Source organism: Ceratotherium simum, chromosome 13 (genome assembly GCF_057802395.1).
Source record: "Ceratotherium simum simum isolate JZ-2026a chromosome 13, ASM5780239v1, whole genome shotgun sequence".
Lineage (NCBI taxonomy): Eukaryota > Metazoa > Chordata > Mammalia > Perissodactyla > Rhinocerotidae > Ceratotherium > Ceratotherium simum.
The window spans coordinates 61,740,146-61,756,646 of record NC_141912.1 but is presented as its reverse complement, the minus strand read 5'-3'; the positions used below and the strand labels follow the sequence as shown (position 1 = coordinate 61,756,646).

Genomic DNA, 16,501 nt, shown 5'->3' with positions numbered 1-16,501 from the left:
TCCTACTTGCAGGCATTCTAGTCTTCAAATGCCTCACACCAGGCCCACTCTCCTCTCAGGTATTGGTACACACTGTTCCTTGAGCCATAACATTTTCTCTGCCTTCCATGCTTCATCTTTAGCTCTTAGCTCCACTGGTGTTTATTTAGATAACTCTACACTATCCACTGATACATCAGTTCTTCCTAAAACGTGCTTGCACAGCACATTGTATTTTGTCATATCAACACTTACCATGGTATATAATCATATATTTTTGTGATTATTTGATTTATTGTATCCTCCTGTTTTTGTTAGGTGGTTTGTTAGTTTGCTAGGGCTGTCATAACAAAATGTTATTGACTCGGTGGCTTAAAAAGCAGAAATTTATTTTCTCAGAATTCTGGAGGCTGGAAGTCCAAGATTAAGGTGTTGGGAAGTTCAGTTTCTTCTGAGGCCTCTTTCCTTGGCTTGCACATGACACTTTCTCTCTGTGTCATCATATGGCCTTTCCTTTGTGAATGTACACTTGTGGCTCTCTCTGTGTGTCCCAATTTGCTGTTCTGAGAAGAACACCAGTCAGATGAAATTAGGGCCCACTCTAACAGCCTTATTTTAACTGAATCACCTCTTTAAAGGCCCTGTCTCCAATTACAGTCACATTCTGAGGCACGGGGGGTTAGGACTTCCATGTGTGAATTTGGAGGGGACACAATTCAGACCATAACAGATGGTAAACTCCATGGTGGGTGAACATGTACTGGTCTGCAATTATGTCTCCAGCACGCGTAGATCACTCACCATGTAGTAGATACTCACCATAAATGTGTCAAGTTAATGAATTATTTGGTGAATAAATATTCATGGTGTTCGCTATTTTTAATGTAGGCTTGTTTTTTTTCATCTTATGTAGCCACCCAAGTCAATGGTGAGAATCCCTATTACAATGTACACAGAAAATAATGTAATAAGTTTTGCTAGGGGCTAGGAATACTTTATAAAATTTAGTCATTAAGTTACTGTGGCAAGTCAGAATACATGTGGATAGAATCCTATATTGGGAATCATAGATTATTTTCACTACAAGTGATGTCCTGAAAGTTGCTTGCACAAGGGTGATTCCAATGGAAAAGAAGGAGTTAGTGTGAGAGATGGAAAGAGACTATGTGGCCCAACTGTAGCCAAACAGGGCAACAAACTCACTATGGGAACACTTGAAGCTCTTTATTAAAAGAGAAATTTAGGCAGTTTAGTAAAGAAAACATCTCTGAAAATTAAGATGCATTATATAGAAATATAAAATAAAAAATAATATCTCATACAATGTACGAATGTAGTGGAAATCTCAGTCTCATTCCTGACCATGAGGAGAGAGTTTTCAATATTTACCATTTAGAATTATGTTTGTGAAAGTTTTTTTCTTGTAGATATTTTTTATTTACAAAATATATTTTATCATATTAATGATAAATGTTCGAAGATAGTTTTCCTTTTTAAACTATTAACAGGTGTTGACTTTTATCTGATGCTCTTTCTATGTATTATGATTTTTTTATTTGCTTTCATTCTGTTAAGACAGTGTATTATATTGTTTTGTGTTTCTAATATTAGACAAAACTTTCCTGGAGTAATGCTAATTTGGTCTTAACACGTTATCAAGTTGGGAAACATCTGAGCCTGAGTTTTTCTTGGGCTGAAGTTCTTCTTAGTATAAATCCCTTTAGTATTTATGAGAATATTCAAATTTTACTTCTTTTTATTTTGATTTTAGTGACTTTGGTTAGTTAAGGGATTTGTCCATTTCATATAAGATCATTTTGTTGGTAATATCTTTAATGTTATATATTTAATGCCTATAGAATCTTCCCTTCCTATTTTTTAATTTATAATTGATAATTAGCATATTCAAACATTTTTTCCTTCAGTAGTCATTCTTGGAGTGTATACTCACACAAACACATACGTATATTTTTATATTCAAGGAATCGATCTTTAGTGTTCTTAAATTTCTTAATTGTATCTGTGTTTTCTATTTTATTATTTACCATCTTTTAGAAATTATTTCCTTCCTTTTGCAATTACTTGGTTTAATTTGCTCTTCATTTTCTGGCTTCTTCAAACGGCACCTGTATTAATGTGTTTCACATCTTTCTTTTTGTATTATATGCATTAGAGACTACAAATTTCATTCTTATAATGGGTTTCACTGCATCCACAAGTTTTGATATGCAATATTTTATTATCATTCCATTCAAAAAAGTTTTTAATTTTATTTTGATTTTTTTCATTGACTCATAGTTTCCTTATAAATATATGGATTAATATCAAAACATTTTGGGAATTTTGAATTTGAGAATTTTATAATTCATTTTTGTTTATTACTACATACATACAACTATGTAGTATTGTAATCTTTGAAATTGTATGAGACATAATGTTAACTCTCAATATGTTGTTAATTTTGGTGCACTCATATGTGCTTGAAAATATATATAACTGCAGCTATTACATTCAATGTTCTATATATGTCAAGTTTTTTAATTAGTTTTGCAAATCTTCAATATTTCTATTGACTTTTGTTTGTTGTATCTATAACTAAGATAAACCTTTTAGAATAAACCTCTACAATTATTGAATTTGCCAATATGCAGTTTCTGCTGCATATATTTTGAGGCTATTATTAAGTACAGAAAATTAAGACATATCATTCTTTAGAATGACCCTTTTTCCTCATGAGATATTCCTTTATAACTCTTATCCTTCTTATATTAAATTTCACTTGGTGCAATGATTTTGGGGGTTGGTATTTGCTTGATATGTATCTCCTCACATTTTGTTTTCAATCTCTCTGTATTTTTATATTCAAGAATTTTCTTTTATAAGGATTTTCTATTGATGTCTAACAAATCCTGGTAGCTTAAAACAACACAAATATTTATTATCTCACACTCTCTGTGGGTTACAAACCTTGACATGGCTCAGCTGATTTCTCTATTTAGGACTCACTAGACTGTTGTTAAGATTTTTGTTCAAATTGTATTCTAAACTGGATGTTCAACTGGGAAAGAATCCACTTCCAAGCTCATTTGGGCTGTTGGCAGAATTCATTTCCTCGCAGCAGTATGTCACAGGGCCCTAGACACTACGTGGTTCTTGGCTGGAGGCTGTCCCCAGCTCCTTCAGGCCACCTGCAGTTCCTGGAGGCTGGTCACAACTCCTTGCCACATTGGCTTTCCCAACGTTGCTTACTCATCAAGCCAGCAAGAAGTGTGTCTCGAGTGAGTCTTCTAGGATGATGGAGATTCATATTATGCATATAAGGTAATCATGGAGTGATATCTATCAACTTTTTAATAATCTAATGGTTAGAAATAAGACACAGGTCCTCACCACACTTGGTGGGGGAGGTGGTGGGAAGATTATATAAAGGAATATAGACTAGAAGGTCAGGTATGGGATGTGGGAGAATCTGTTTGTCATATAACATATGATTCATTTTTTAATCTAATTTGTTGATCATAAGCTTATAATTGGATTATTTAGTCTATTTACATTTAATGCAATAATTGATCTGTTTAGAAAGTAATGTTCCATATTTTTATTTTTGAGGGGCCAAGTTATTCTTTTTCATTTTTGTCTTGCTTTATTTTAGTTCCACTTATCAGTTGTTCTAGTGTTCCTATCTTTATCTTGTTAATTGTACATTCTTTTATTAATCCCTTATTAGATATTTTATGAATTGAAACAGTCATATTAAATTTATTAGAGTCTACTATGAATTAGTACTTTTATACTTCATTAACAAATTAGTGACTGTACAACACTTTAAATCTATTATCATACTCCATCTTTTATAAGTTTTGAGCATATATTTTATGTCTACATATGTTTTATATATCACATAACAATATTATTAATATTATATACATCAAGATCCACTTTAATTTACACACACATTTACCTTTCCATTCCTGTTTTAAGGTGATTTCATCCGGGATTATTCCCCTCGGTATGAAAAGAATTATCCTTTGGTATTTGTTTTTGTGAAATTTTTCTGGAGAAAATTTTTTTAGTTTGTGTTTGCTTGAAAGTATATGCTTTTAAATGTGAATTATACATGCATATAAAAGGCCATGAAAATCTGAGTTTTATTTTTAACAAATTTTACTGTTTAAAGTTTATATCATACATATGCCTGTTATTTCTTAAAATTATTATGGAAATAATTTTCCTTCCAGTTTCTCCTAATGCAACAAAATTAATTCTAAAAAATTATTTCACTTGGCTTATCTCTTGAGGGCTATTTTCATTTTAATAAATGCCATAAAATTATAGCCATGAACAGTCATCATAAAATTATAGCAAGTAAGGAATGCTAAGGGAAAAGAGTTAAGATGAGCCCTAGAGGCTATGATTTTTATTTAAAATAAATTTGGAAAGTCATTGCACTATTCAGGGAGCCCATCACAGACAGCTTGACGGATGCAAAATAGAAACAATCATTTTAACGTAAGATATACTCTTCTTATTACAAAACATTGACAAATTTAATAGAATAAGATTATCTTTGAAACAAAGGCATATTATACTCATTATTAAAATTATATGCCAGACTTTAATTTTATATTAGCTCTTCTATTGAAACTAGGGTCTATATTGATATGGAATTATAAAATATAGGTGGTTTTATGACTAGATTTATGACTATGACTCTACCCCTGATAATCATAAAACTTTTCACGCAAACTTTATAGGAAACAAATGGTGGATTTAGCAGGTTGTTTTAAAATCATATAGTAAAAATTACCAGAGTAAACATCTCACTACAACTAGAAAAATAATTACTAGTAAAATAATTAATGTTAATCGATAGTCTACTATTTGTAAAACATTGTGTTGAGAGTTTTACATTAATTAAAATGTCGAATCTCCATTAAATTTCTATCTAGTGAATACTGTCAATTCATTACATTTAAAAGATGAGAAATAAAGTAGTAAAGTCAGTATCTTTACTTACACGGTGGTGTAAGACATTCCTCTTTTTTGTCTCAGAAACAAAAGTGACTTGGGAGAATTGCAGGATCCAGCATCATACACCAAGGGATCTGAGAGGAGTCTTGCCCACCTGTGCGTCTGCTAATAGGCAGATAGACCTTGGTTCAGGCTGAGGAACCAGTGGAGAAATGAATCTGCCTCAACCCCTCTCACCATGGGTGAGAAAAAACCTGGAGAGTGCTAACCTGGACAGATCCACAAAGATGACAGAGAAATTGCAGAAGTCCAGGAGGGGAGATTTTGGGATGCCAGTGGAACAACAACAACAAAAAGACAAGTTACAGCACTGTGGAACCAGCAAGAAATTTACCAGCACCCCTCATCCCCAAGGAAACATTGAATAAGGCTAAACTACCAGGCAGCGGCAACCTCTCCTGCAGGGGAAAAGGACAGCAGTGAGTGAGTGCCTGGCTACCCTAGTGGTGCAAGACTCAGCTGGAGAAGCCTGTTTCTCTCCAGCAGCACCCAGAGTACTGAGTGGGGTTCTTCATGACCGAGAGGAGGGAAGAGATCAGGAAAGAGACAGATAAGAATATCAAAGGGCATTAAGGAGCATTCCAATAATGAAAAAGGAGATTTAACCAGTAATTAAAAACTTTCCACCACAGAAAACCCCAGGACCTGATGACTTCACTGGTGAATTCTACCAAACATTTAAAGAAGAAAAAATGTGAATCCTCAAACTCTTCTGAAAGATTGAAGAAGAGCGATCACTTCCAAACTCATTTTATGAAGCCAGCATTACCCGGATACCAAAGCCAGATAAGGACACAAAGATAAAACTATAGACCAATCTCCCTTATAAATATAGATGAAAAATTCTCAACAAAATATTAGCAAACTAAATTCAACAACACATTAGAAGGATTATACACCATGACCAAGTGAGATTTATACCTTGCATGCAAGGATGGGTTAACATATAAGTCAATAAATATGATACTGCATATTAACAGAATGAAAGATAAAAATCACACGATCATATCAACAGATGCAGAAAAAGCATTTGACAAAATACAACATCCTTTCGTGATAAAAACTCTCAACAAAGTGGGTATGAAGGAACATAACAACATAATAAAGGCCCTAACAAACCCACAGCCAATATAATACTCAATGGTGAAAAATTAAATGCTTTTCCTCTAAGATCAGAAGTAAGGGTGCCCACTCTCACCACTCTTCTTCAATATGGTATTGGAAGTCCTAGCTAGAGCAGTTAGGCAAGACAGAGAAATAAAAGGTATCCAAATTGGAAAGGAAGAAGTAAAATTATATTATTTGCAGATGATATGATCTTATATATAGAAAACCTTAAAGATTCAACCAAAAATTAATCAACAAATTACCAGGGTATAAAATCAATATATAGAAATCAGTTGTGTTTCTATACACTATCAAAAAATATCTGAAAAAGAAATAAAGGAAACAATCCCATTCACAATAGCATCAAAAACAATAAAATATTTAGGACTAAATTTAACCAAGGAGATGAAAGATCTGTACAATAAAAACTATAAGACACTGTTGAAAGAAATTGAAGAAGACACAAACAAATGGAAAGATACTCCATGCTCATGGATTGGAAGAATTAGTATTGTTAAAATGTCCATACTACCCCAAACCATCTATAGATCCAATGCAATTCCTATAAAAATTTCAATGGCATTTTTCACAGAAATAGAAAAAAACAATCCTAAAATTTCTATGGAATTACAAAAGACTCCAGAATAGCCAAAACAATCATGAGAGAGAAGAACAAATCCAGAGGTATCACACTTCCTGATTTCAAACTTTACTGCAAAGCTATAGTAATATTAAAACAGTATGGTACTGGCATATAAATAGACACTTAGAACAATGGAAGAGAATGGAAAGTCCAGAAACAGCCCTCACATTTACAGTCAACTAATATTTGACAAGGGAGCCAAGAACACTTAATGGGAAAGGATAGTCTCTTCAACAAATGGTGTTGGAAAACCGGATGACCACATGCAGACAAATGAAATAGACTCCTATCTTATACTACTCATGAAAATTAACTCAAAATGGATGAAAGACTTAAACATAAGATCTGATACTGTAAAATTCCAAGAAGAAAACATAGGGAAAAAGCTCCTTGAGGCTAGTCTTAGCAATGATTTTTTTGATATGACACTGAAAGTACAAGCAACAAAAGCAAAAATCAATAAGTGGGAATATATTAAACTGAAATATTTCCATACAGTAAAAGAAACAATCAAAAAAGTGAGAAGACAACCTATGAAATAGGAGAAAATATTTGCAAACCATATATCAGATAAGAGGCTAATATCCCAAAATATATAAAGAATTCATACAACTCAATACCCCCCAAAAAAAGCAATCTCATTTAAACAAAAGGGAGAGAAACTAGACAATTTTCCAAAGAAGACATTCAAATACACAATAGGTCTGTGAAAAGTTGCTCAACATCACCAATTGTAAGGGAAATGCAAACCAAAACCACAATGAGATATCACCTCACACCTGTTAGAATGGCTATTATCAAGAAGACAAGAGAGAAGTGTTGGGGGGGATGTGGAGAAAAGGGAAACCTTGTGCACTGTTGGTGGGAATGCAAATTTCAGCCACCATGAAAAACAGTATGGAGGTTTCTCAAAAAATTAAAAATAGAACTACCAGATGATCCAGCAATCCCACTTCTGGGAAATGAAAACAGGGTATCAAAAGAGATATCTGCATTCCCATGCGTATTACAGCATTAGTCACAACAGCCAAATATTGAAACAACCTGAGCGTTTGTCAGTGGATGAATGGATAAAGAAGATGTGGTATATATATACGATGGAATATTATTCAGCCATAAGAAAGAAGAAAATCTTGCCATTTGCAACAACATGGATGTGCCTTGAGGGCATTATGCAAAGCGAGACAAGTCAAACAGAAAAAGACAAATACTGTATGATATCACTTATATGTGGAATCTAAAAAAGCGAACTCACAAGAACAGAGAGGAGAATGGTACTAACCAGGGTCAGGGTGGTGGAGGGATTGGGGAGATGCTGTGTAAGGTTACAAATGTGCAATCAGTAGATAAATAAGTCCTGGAGATCTAATGCACAGCATGGTGATTATAGACAACGTTACTGTATTATAAACTTCAAAGTTGCTAAGATACTAGATCTTAATTGTTCCCACTACAAAAAAGAAATGATAATTATGTGATGTGATGCAAGGGTTGCCATGGAAGTAATCCTATTGCAATATATAATGTATCAAATCAACATGTTGTACATTTTAAACTTACATGATGTGATACGTCAGTTATATCTAATAAAAATAAATGTAAACAAAAAGGATGAGAAACAAATGCAGAGGCAATGTAATTAACTTTCTAGGAATTGCATAGCCAGAAAATTTGGAGTTAGGATTCAAATTCAGGCAATTTGGTTTTAGAGACACTCTATTCTAAATTACTGTGTCAGTGTGTGAAAGCAATAATGCAAACGATAATCTCAAAAATCTGAATGACAATTGTTTGAGACTGTGCTTAAAATGGATAAACTATATTTGATAGTTAACAATGTACTGGGCTGTGTGCTATATTTTAAGGCCATGTAGATTAGTGAAGGAAAAATCTCGGCCCTTTTAGACTTCGCTGTCCATTAGAGGAAATGGATATATAACTACAATATCATGTGATAAGGATTAAAATACAGACAACTATAAAGTAACATGGACGAGCAAGAGATTTTCCTGGGAATTAGATAAACTCTGAGAAAAGGTACAGTTACTCTTCTTTTTGAGAGATTACCAGAAGTTCTGCAGGTGAGCAGGAGGTAGACGATCCTCTTAGAAGCGGGAGCAATAATGGTGCGGTGGCCCAAATGTCCGGAGTGTGCGTGGGAACTAGCAGAACACCACGTGTGACTAACACATAAAGAGACGAGCCAAGGGGACTAGAGGAAATGAGAAAATTTGCTAGACCGTAAACGACATCGTGTCACATGCTATGATTGGAGCATAATCTCTTAGAATACTAAACAATTTAATCAGAATATTCTCATGAATTTTGCTATAAATGAATGCCATTTCTCCACAGTCACAGTGGAGTGTAAGTAACATATCTGACTCAGGATCACTGACGAAGGTGGCACCTTTGCTATGGTGATTGAAGGATACACTTAATGCCCTAGATATCTGAACTTAGGTATCTTTGCATTAGAAATCAAAAAGATCACCTGTAGGGATTGTGAGAGCTCCCCGTTAGCCTAAGGAAGACCGTTGGATCTAAACACTGATTCAGAAAAGTGTGAAAACCATGCTTGACTATAGAATAGGTGGATGAAGCACATGCTCATAGCAACAGCGTAAGGGATACTCAAAATTAATTTTAAAAATACATAATATGTATTAAAGTATTCTTAGGAGTAACAGATTTTTATTAATATTTCTAACATTTATTTTGCCATTTCATATTTCTGTAACTTAGAATTACATATGGGGTCTCCATTCTTTTCATGTCTTAGAGACTCTAAACACCTTAGTACAGCTCTAAGTGAAGAAGCCTGAGGCGGAGGTTAGCTATAAAACCCTTTCTGGAGCCTCAGAGGAATGCTTCCTTTGGGTCTCTGCAGAGAAACTGTACCCAGCTTCATCTCACAATTATACCTTGAGGGGTCATTGTAGCAACTTATCTGCTCCTAGAGAGTTCAATAGGGCACCACCAGAGACCAGCCGCTAAAGGCTGCCAAGAAATAAATGAGATAGGATTGGTGTTCCAGGTGTCATTCCAAGCTTTGGAGAAACCTCCAGGAGCAGATGCACTGGCCTATAAAGAATCCTATTGCTGCAGGGTAAGGTTCTAAAACACCAGGCTCTACTGGTCAGGGAACTTGCTAGAAACAGCCAGAAATGGATAAAGCCGGATACCAAAAGGTGATCCTGCCTAGCACTGAGTGTAGAGAAGCAAAACCAGAACTATGGATGTTTCAAGCCACAAGTGCAAGTCTGCAGCCAGACCAAGAGATAAGCAAGAGTCAGACATTGCATAAACGCAAGATGCTTGAATGAGACGTGATTCATTCTGTGCCTATGGTATTATAGGTGCATTTATTATGACTAAATATCTTATTCTAGTGTGTTGTCTAATAAAATCGATGGCAATCACATTTTTAGGAAAGATAGGAATGCTTTATAGTCTTTAGATCTGATTAATTTTAGTAGACAGTGGGAGAAACATCAAATTTTAACTAAAAGATTATCATAGACTTACACTCGAAAAATAGAACTGTGTAATCGTATTGTATTGAATACAAGATCAAAGTGTTATTAATAAACAAAATGACTTAGTCTAATATATGAATTTAATTTATTATTTCATGTAACTTTCTATTTTGGGTTAATATTTTACTGAACATGTTTATATGAATGTCCTGCTGAGAAAATATAATGCTATTTTTTATCATTTGGATTACTCACTGCTCATTTATCATTTTCATTTCCTTAGTAGATTGATTTACAATTCTTCAAGTTATAATTTTAGAAAACAGAACTATTCTTCATCACATGCATTGATTATTTGAAGTTAGCTGCAGATTCTAAAAAAGCAAAGATACATTTTCCATAGGAATCAAATTTCTGTAGAAAAATTACCTGCTCACCTTTAGCCTATGTTTAGTTTGCTGCATATAAAACTGATTAATCGTCATCTATGAGGTTTATTATGACAAGACACAACAAGCCAACTTATGTGAAACATGAAGACAATGAAAGAGGTTTATTTTCAGCCTTCTCCCTTCTACCTGTGGCACCAGGAGATCATTTTGCATTCCTCTGAGTGTATAAAACAATAGAACCTCCGTGCAAACAGGCCCAGAAGAGGCCAATTTGCTCACAATGATTGAGATTTTATTCTCCCCTTTGTCTTTGGAGACCTCCCTGGTTACAGGTTTTCCAAATCACAATCAGGGGACAAAAAAACAGGAGGAATTTGAAGATCATGGCTAGAGCTAAGGGGGAAAGAGATTCAGCACATGTTCTTGAGCTCCTAATATGTGCAAAGCATTTTGAGAGACAGAGCAGAAAATACTGCCACAGATGATGCCCAAGAGGGATGCAGAGTTCCTGCCCCCAGAAGAATTAAACTCAACTGGGATGAGAAAGTAGCTCTAATTATTATTATTAATTCATTAGTTTGTTCAATAAATAATAATTGAGCACCTACTGAGACCACTCCCAGGTGCGTCCTTAAAGTGTTTTTTCTATCCCTGATTGATAATACCCTATCCAATCACGTGGAGATGATCCATATCTTTCATAAACTCTCTGCATATCAAGGCCAGGAACTACTTATAGTCTCTTGCACGTGCGCGCGCGCACACACACACACACACGCTGAATATAATAAAGATCATGGCAGATGCTGGCAGAGCTCCACCCACAGGCCCTCAGATCCCTTTACTATTTTGTGCACACTGGCCCTGGTGTGCTTTCACCACAAACAGCCGACAGCCACGTGCCTTTGTTGAGGTCAGAGTCAGGAGTGCTCATTTATCAAGACCAAATCTTTTTCTGTGTTCAGATCAACCACGAGTGAACTTGACCCTGGCTCCCTCCCTCCTTGTAAGACTTGGCTGAACGTCTCTGAAAGCACCCAATACAAATTAATGTTCTCAATTTTCCTCTTGACTTTAAAACCTTTTGCGAGTAGATATCTCAGTTTTCACATCATAAGATATGACAGGTAAACATAAAGACACAACAAGGTTCACTCAGCTCTGAACGAGGGACTCCTCGCCGTCTACCTCTTCCACTAACTATATCTACATTTCAGGCTCTGTTAATCCGTATCAGTGAAAATGGAGGGTTAATTACGAGCAACAACCATCTCACATAATAAAGTCCAGGGGTAAGTTCATGTATTGCATCATCGACTCACTTATTCTAAAAGGAACAGATAAATAAAAAATGTCTAAATAAGGTCAACATCATAAATCTTGACACCTTTCATAAGGAACATTAAGCTCACAAACCTTTAATATAGTAGATTCCCAAAAAAACAATTATAAATGTAAATGTTTATTTTTGATATATAATCCTATAAATATAAATAATGATTTTTTAAAAATTGATTGAATTTTTCCAATTTGGAGTAGAGTGTCATAGGTCACTGTAGGCTAATACTCTTTCTGCGAAAATGAGAAAGGGGATAAGAAACTGCAAAAATCATATTTTTAAAGACAGCAGGAAGCTGGAAACAGTGAGACTAGCAGAAGTGATTTTTGTAGAGGGAAGTGTCATTCCTCTGAGCCACAATCTCAGGCCATTTCCTCTCCTGTAACGTTTGGCTGCTTCCAAGCATGGGCTGGTGATCAGGCTTGACTCAACCAGAGACATTCTACTGGGGGGAGAATCAACAGATTCTGGGTGGCCATACAGAGCTGGTGCAACACACTGGAAGCTGGAAGAGCCTCAAACACACAGCTGGTTTTCGCTGTGGACATCCTCTGAGGTTTGTGGAGTTGCAGGAGACTGGGGGCTGACCAGGATACCCGAAGGCAGCGCCCTGCAGCCTCACCACGCAGGAGACAGTTTCCGTAGAGGAAGGAATCCTGCAACAAGCTCAGGAAACAACACTCCCCTCGGGCCATTTGCCAGGTTTTGAAATCAGGAGGGATTGCAGGATGAAGAATTAAGCTCAAAACCACCAAAGGACAGGATTTCCAGGGCCAAGTTAACGGGCTGTTTGAACGAGATATCAATGGATATCTTATCTTACTAATGCTTTACATTTAACTGTTGTAGACTAAATGTTTGAAAATGCAATAAACAACAAAGAAAAGTGGCTTCGTGCCAACCAAAGTTTGATTTAAAAAGAGTAAGAGGGGCTGGCCCAGTGGCAGGGTGGTTAAGTCCGCGCACTCCACTTCAGCAGCCCAGGAGTCGTGGATGCAGATCCCAGGGGCGGACCTATGCACCACTCATCAAGCCATGCTGTGGCAGTGTCCCATATACAAAGTAGAGGAAGACAGGCACAGATGTAAGCTCAGGGACAATCTTCTTTAGCAAAAAGAGGAAAATTGACAACGGATGTTAGCTCAGAGCCAAGTCTCTTTCATCAAAAAAAAAAAAAAAAGAGCAAGAAACACTTTCATGCCTCTTTTTATATCATTAAAATAACCCATGAAAATCATTTAATAAACCCTCATTGCATCCAAGCAGTATGTTAACTCAGAATAGGAATTTTTTTTTCTATTATTTTGTGACATCAGTTACGATACCAGATGTGAAATGATTGTAATAAAAATATGCCCATTTTCTCCTTAACGTTTGGATATAGTAACACAATATTCTGTAGTCTCCCTTAGCCATAGGTCAAAGGGCAGGTAGAGAAACAGGACTGATAAACATGCCGGATCCTAAGTGAAGTATTTTATATGCTTTTGACTCATTTGATCTTCAGAGCCACCTGGTTGTTAACTATGAGTACTGCTCTGTAGCTATTAATGATTTTCAAAACCTTCAGCAAGGCTGTTTTGTAGTCTCCATAAAAGTAATAATTGCTACCATTTATTGAGCCCTCATTGTATGCCAGGCAGTCTTCTTAGCATTTTACTTACATTACGTTATTTAAGTGTCAAAACAACTCAATATTCTCATAAAAAATGAGAATATAGACTCAGAGAGGATAAGTAACTCTAGCTAAGAGAAACTGGGGTTGATAGCCGGGCTCATTTGACTCGAAAGATGCTAATAGCTTCACTACGACACTGCCTGCCCCCAATCTCACCTGTTATTTGTAGTCATGATTAGGCATGGAGACATGGGGAGCTGGTGATGAGCTTACTTTCAGCACGCGAGAGCCATACTTATTTATCTTTTAAACTGAGTATGTTAAAGTCACTGTGTGTGTGTGTGTGTGTGTGTGCGCGCGTGCTTGTTTGTATATAGGAGAGTTAAATTTTGCAACATGAGACACTCTTTTTTAGAGGTAATAGGAGTTGAATATGGATGAGGGGGAACGGAGAAATCCCGACCATCACCAATTACCCTGGGAAATGTGTTGCCATTCTTCAGAGATTTTATCAAAGACCAAGCACACTAAGGGTTCTATTTAAACACAGAATCCAAAATATATTTTGTCATTATTAGATTTTATGAGATATCTATTAGTTGAAGCAGCTGAAGATATATGTGTGTGTATGTGTATATATACACATACACACACCATCAATTGAGCCCTCATTGTGTGCCATATACCACACATACATGCACACGCACACTCCTATGGACACACACACACATACCTCAAAACGTTCAATAAACATGGCAACCAAGCCTATAACTTCTGCACTCTTACCCTGGGAAAAGAATAATTACATGACAAAAATGAAAAAGTGAATATGCACAATATTGTCACCTGCAGAGAAACTTTCTAATTCTATAATCATAGAGTCAGAAACAATGAAGGGAACTAAAATATATTAAAAACCTTCTTTGTAGTCTTATATTGGAGGCATTGCCCACACTATCTCTTTGTCTCATGCATAACGTACTTAAAATTGTGGGCTCTGGCACTTACAGCTCACAGCACTGGACAAGTTATCCGAGCCGTCTGTGACTGTCGCTCTGCTTACTTATAAAAAACACTCTGTGGTATTTCCCTATCTCTCTAGAATACTTTCACCAATGGCAAAGCGTTGTTGTGAAATTCAGTAAAATAATCATAGAGAATGTGCTTAGGACTGTGCCTACCCATGTTAAATTTCAAGTTAGTGTTTGCTGGATCCTTTATGTTCACAGATTGAGCATAGCATCTGTTATAGAGCAGATCCACAATAAATATTTCCTAGATCAGTGATTATAGGATCCATGGGTGTATTACTCCTGTTATTATTTTCTCTTCTTTTCAAGGTAGTTTCCTTTTGGCCCAGGATTGGGGACAGAAGGGGTTATAGCTCTACAATCTCTCTTTTCATAATATAAGTTAAAACAAGTACTCAATATGTGTAAATATAAGCTGGTTAAGAAAATTGCAAGGGCTTTAGAAATACAAACGTTATTTGTAATTTTCTAAAATAATTAAGTGTTCCATTATGAAACTTCCAGTTTCATATATTTCAGAAGTTTTCTTTTCTGTAGATGACATATGTGATTTATTAGTTCATTCAAATATATTCTACTGGTTTAAATGCATTGTATTGCCTCAGAAAAGGAACTAAATGAAAGTAATCAAAATAAATATCCCCCTTCTCTGCCACTGCTCTATTGGAAATGAGTGCAGAGCGGGAGGAGGAATGCCTCTGATCAGTCCCTCACTACTGTCCCCATTCCACAGTCCCGGTGCATATCCAACAGAATCAGAAAGAGAGAAATACTCTTTTTCCTTCCATTAGCTCTTCAGGGGATAACAGAATTTTCATATGAAAGGAGCATTTATTTCTACCCTTTGAAATGTTGTCTTTATGAGTCATGCATTCTTTACTTAACATAAGGAAAAAGTCATTAATATAAAGGACCCTCACATGCGAGGCATAAAGTCAGAAATCTGATGTGACATTTTTACAGTGTTTTCTATGATTTCCAGTGCCCAGGAGCAAATTTCACCCTTGGTATAATCTTGAGGTACAGGGAAAGATGAATCAATATATGCCAAATGAATAACTGCCTCCTTCCCTAATAGGTAGTGTGTATTTCTTGTGGAGAAGAGTAAATTTAAAGGCAATTATACAATTTTTTCACTCGGACTTTCTTAAATAAAAATGCACCCGACCAATCACTGACTCTTAACGTTTGCATATTTCAAAGAAGGAAGATATTATAGGGGATGGATTCATCACAATTTAACACGGAGCTTGTTTTCATCTCACCAGAAACCAATATAATTTACATAGGCCAATATAATTCTCATGAAAACAATAAACTATGCATGCTGAGCATTATATTATGCACACAAATATAACATACAAACTTGTTTTCCTTGAGTTAACTGATTTGTCACAAACCAGTAAGCATGACATATAGCTCAAAGGTTTTATTTTACAAACAACATATTTAGGTACAAATCAATATGTTATGTGTTGGAATTAGTATATCATATGACAAATAAATTAGATTCCATTTAACCTACCCCCTGGAATTTTAGGTACTAAAATTACCAAAGATAAGCTTAAAAATGCTTAAGACTTGGTCTTTAACTAAATGTATATTGGAAAATACGCCTAACTGTAGCTTAAAAATATAGAAAGTGTAACTTTTTATTGCATTTAAAATTAATGTTAAGAAGAGTTGAAAAGTGATGTAAATATTTTGTTATGGGGGATTTTCAACATGTTTTGAGAAACGATTTTCAGAGAGAATATTTTAAAAATTCATTCCCTGTAAATATAGTCTAACAAAAGGATTTAGTTTTAATAATAATTCACAATAAAGAGTATGAAAAGCTTTCTAAATGTTAATTAATTTGAATGAAAAAAATTAATGGTCT

The 16,501-nt window shown here is 35.3% G+C and overlaps 1 long non-coding RNA gene across 2 annotated transcripts in view; it reads right to left on the bottom strand.

Annotated features, from left to right (window-relative positions):
* Positions 1–16,501, bottom strand: part of LOC147915745 (uncharacterized) — a 145,763-nt gene that overhangs the window by 38,542 nt on the left and 90,720 nt on the right. The gene's annotated exons all lie outside the window — the stretch shown is intronic.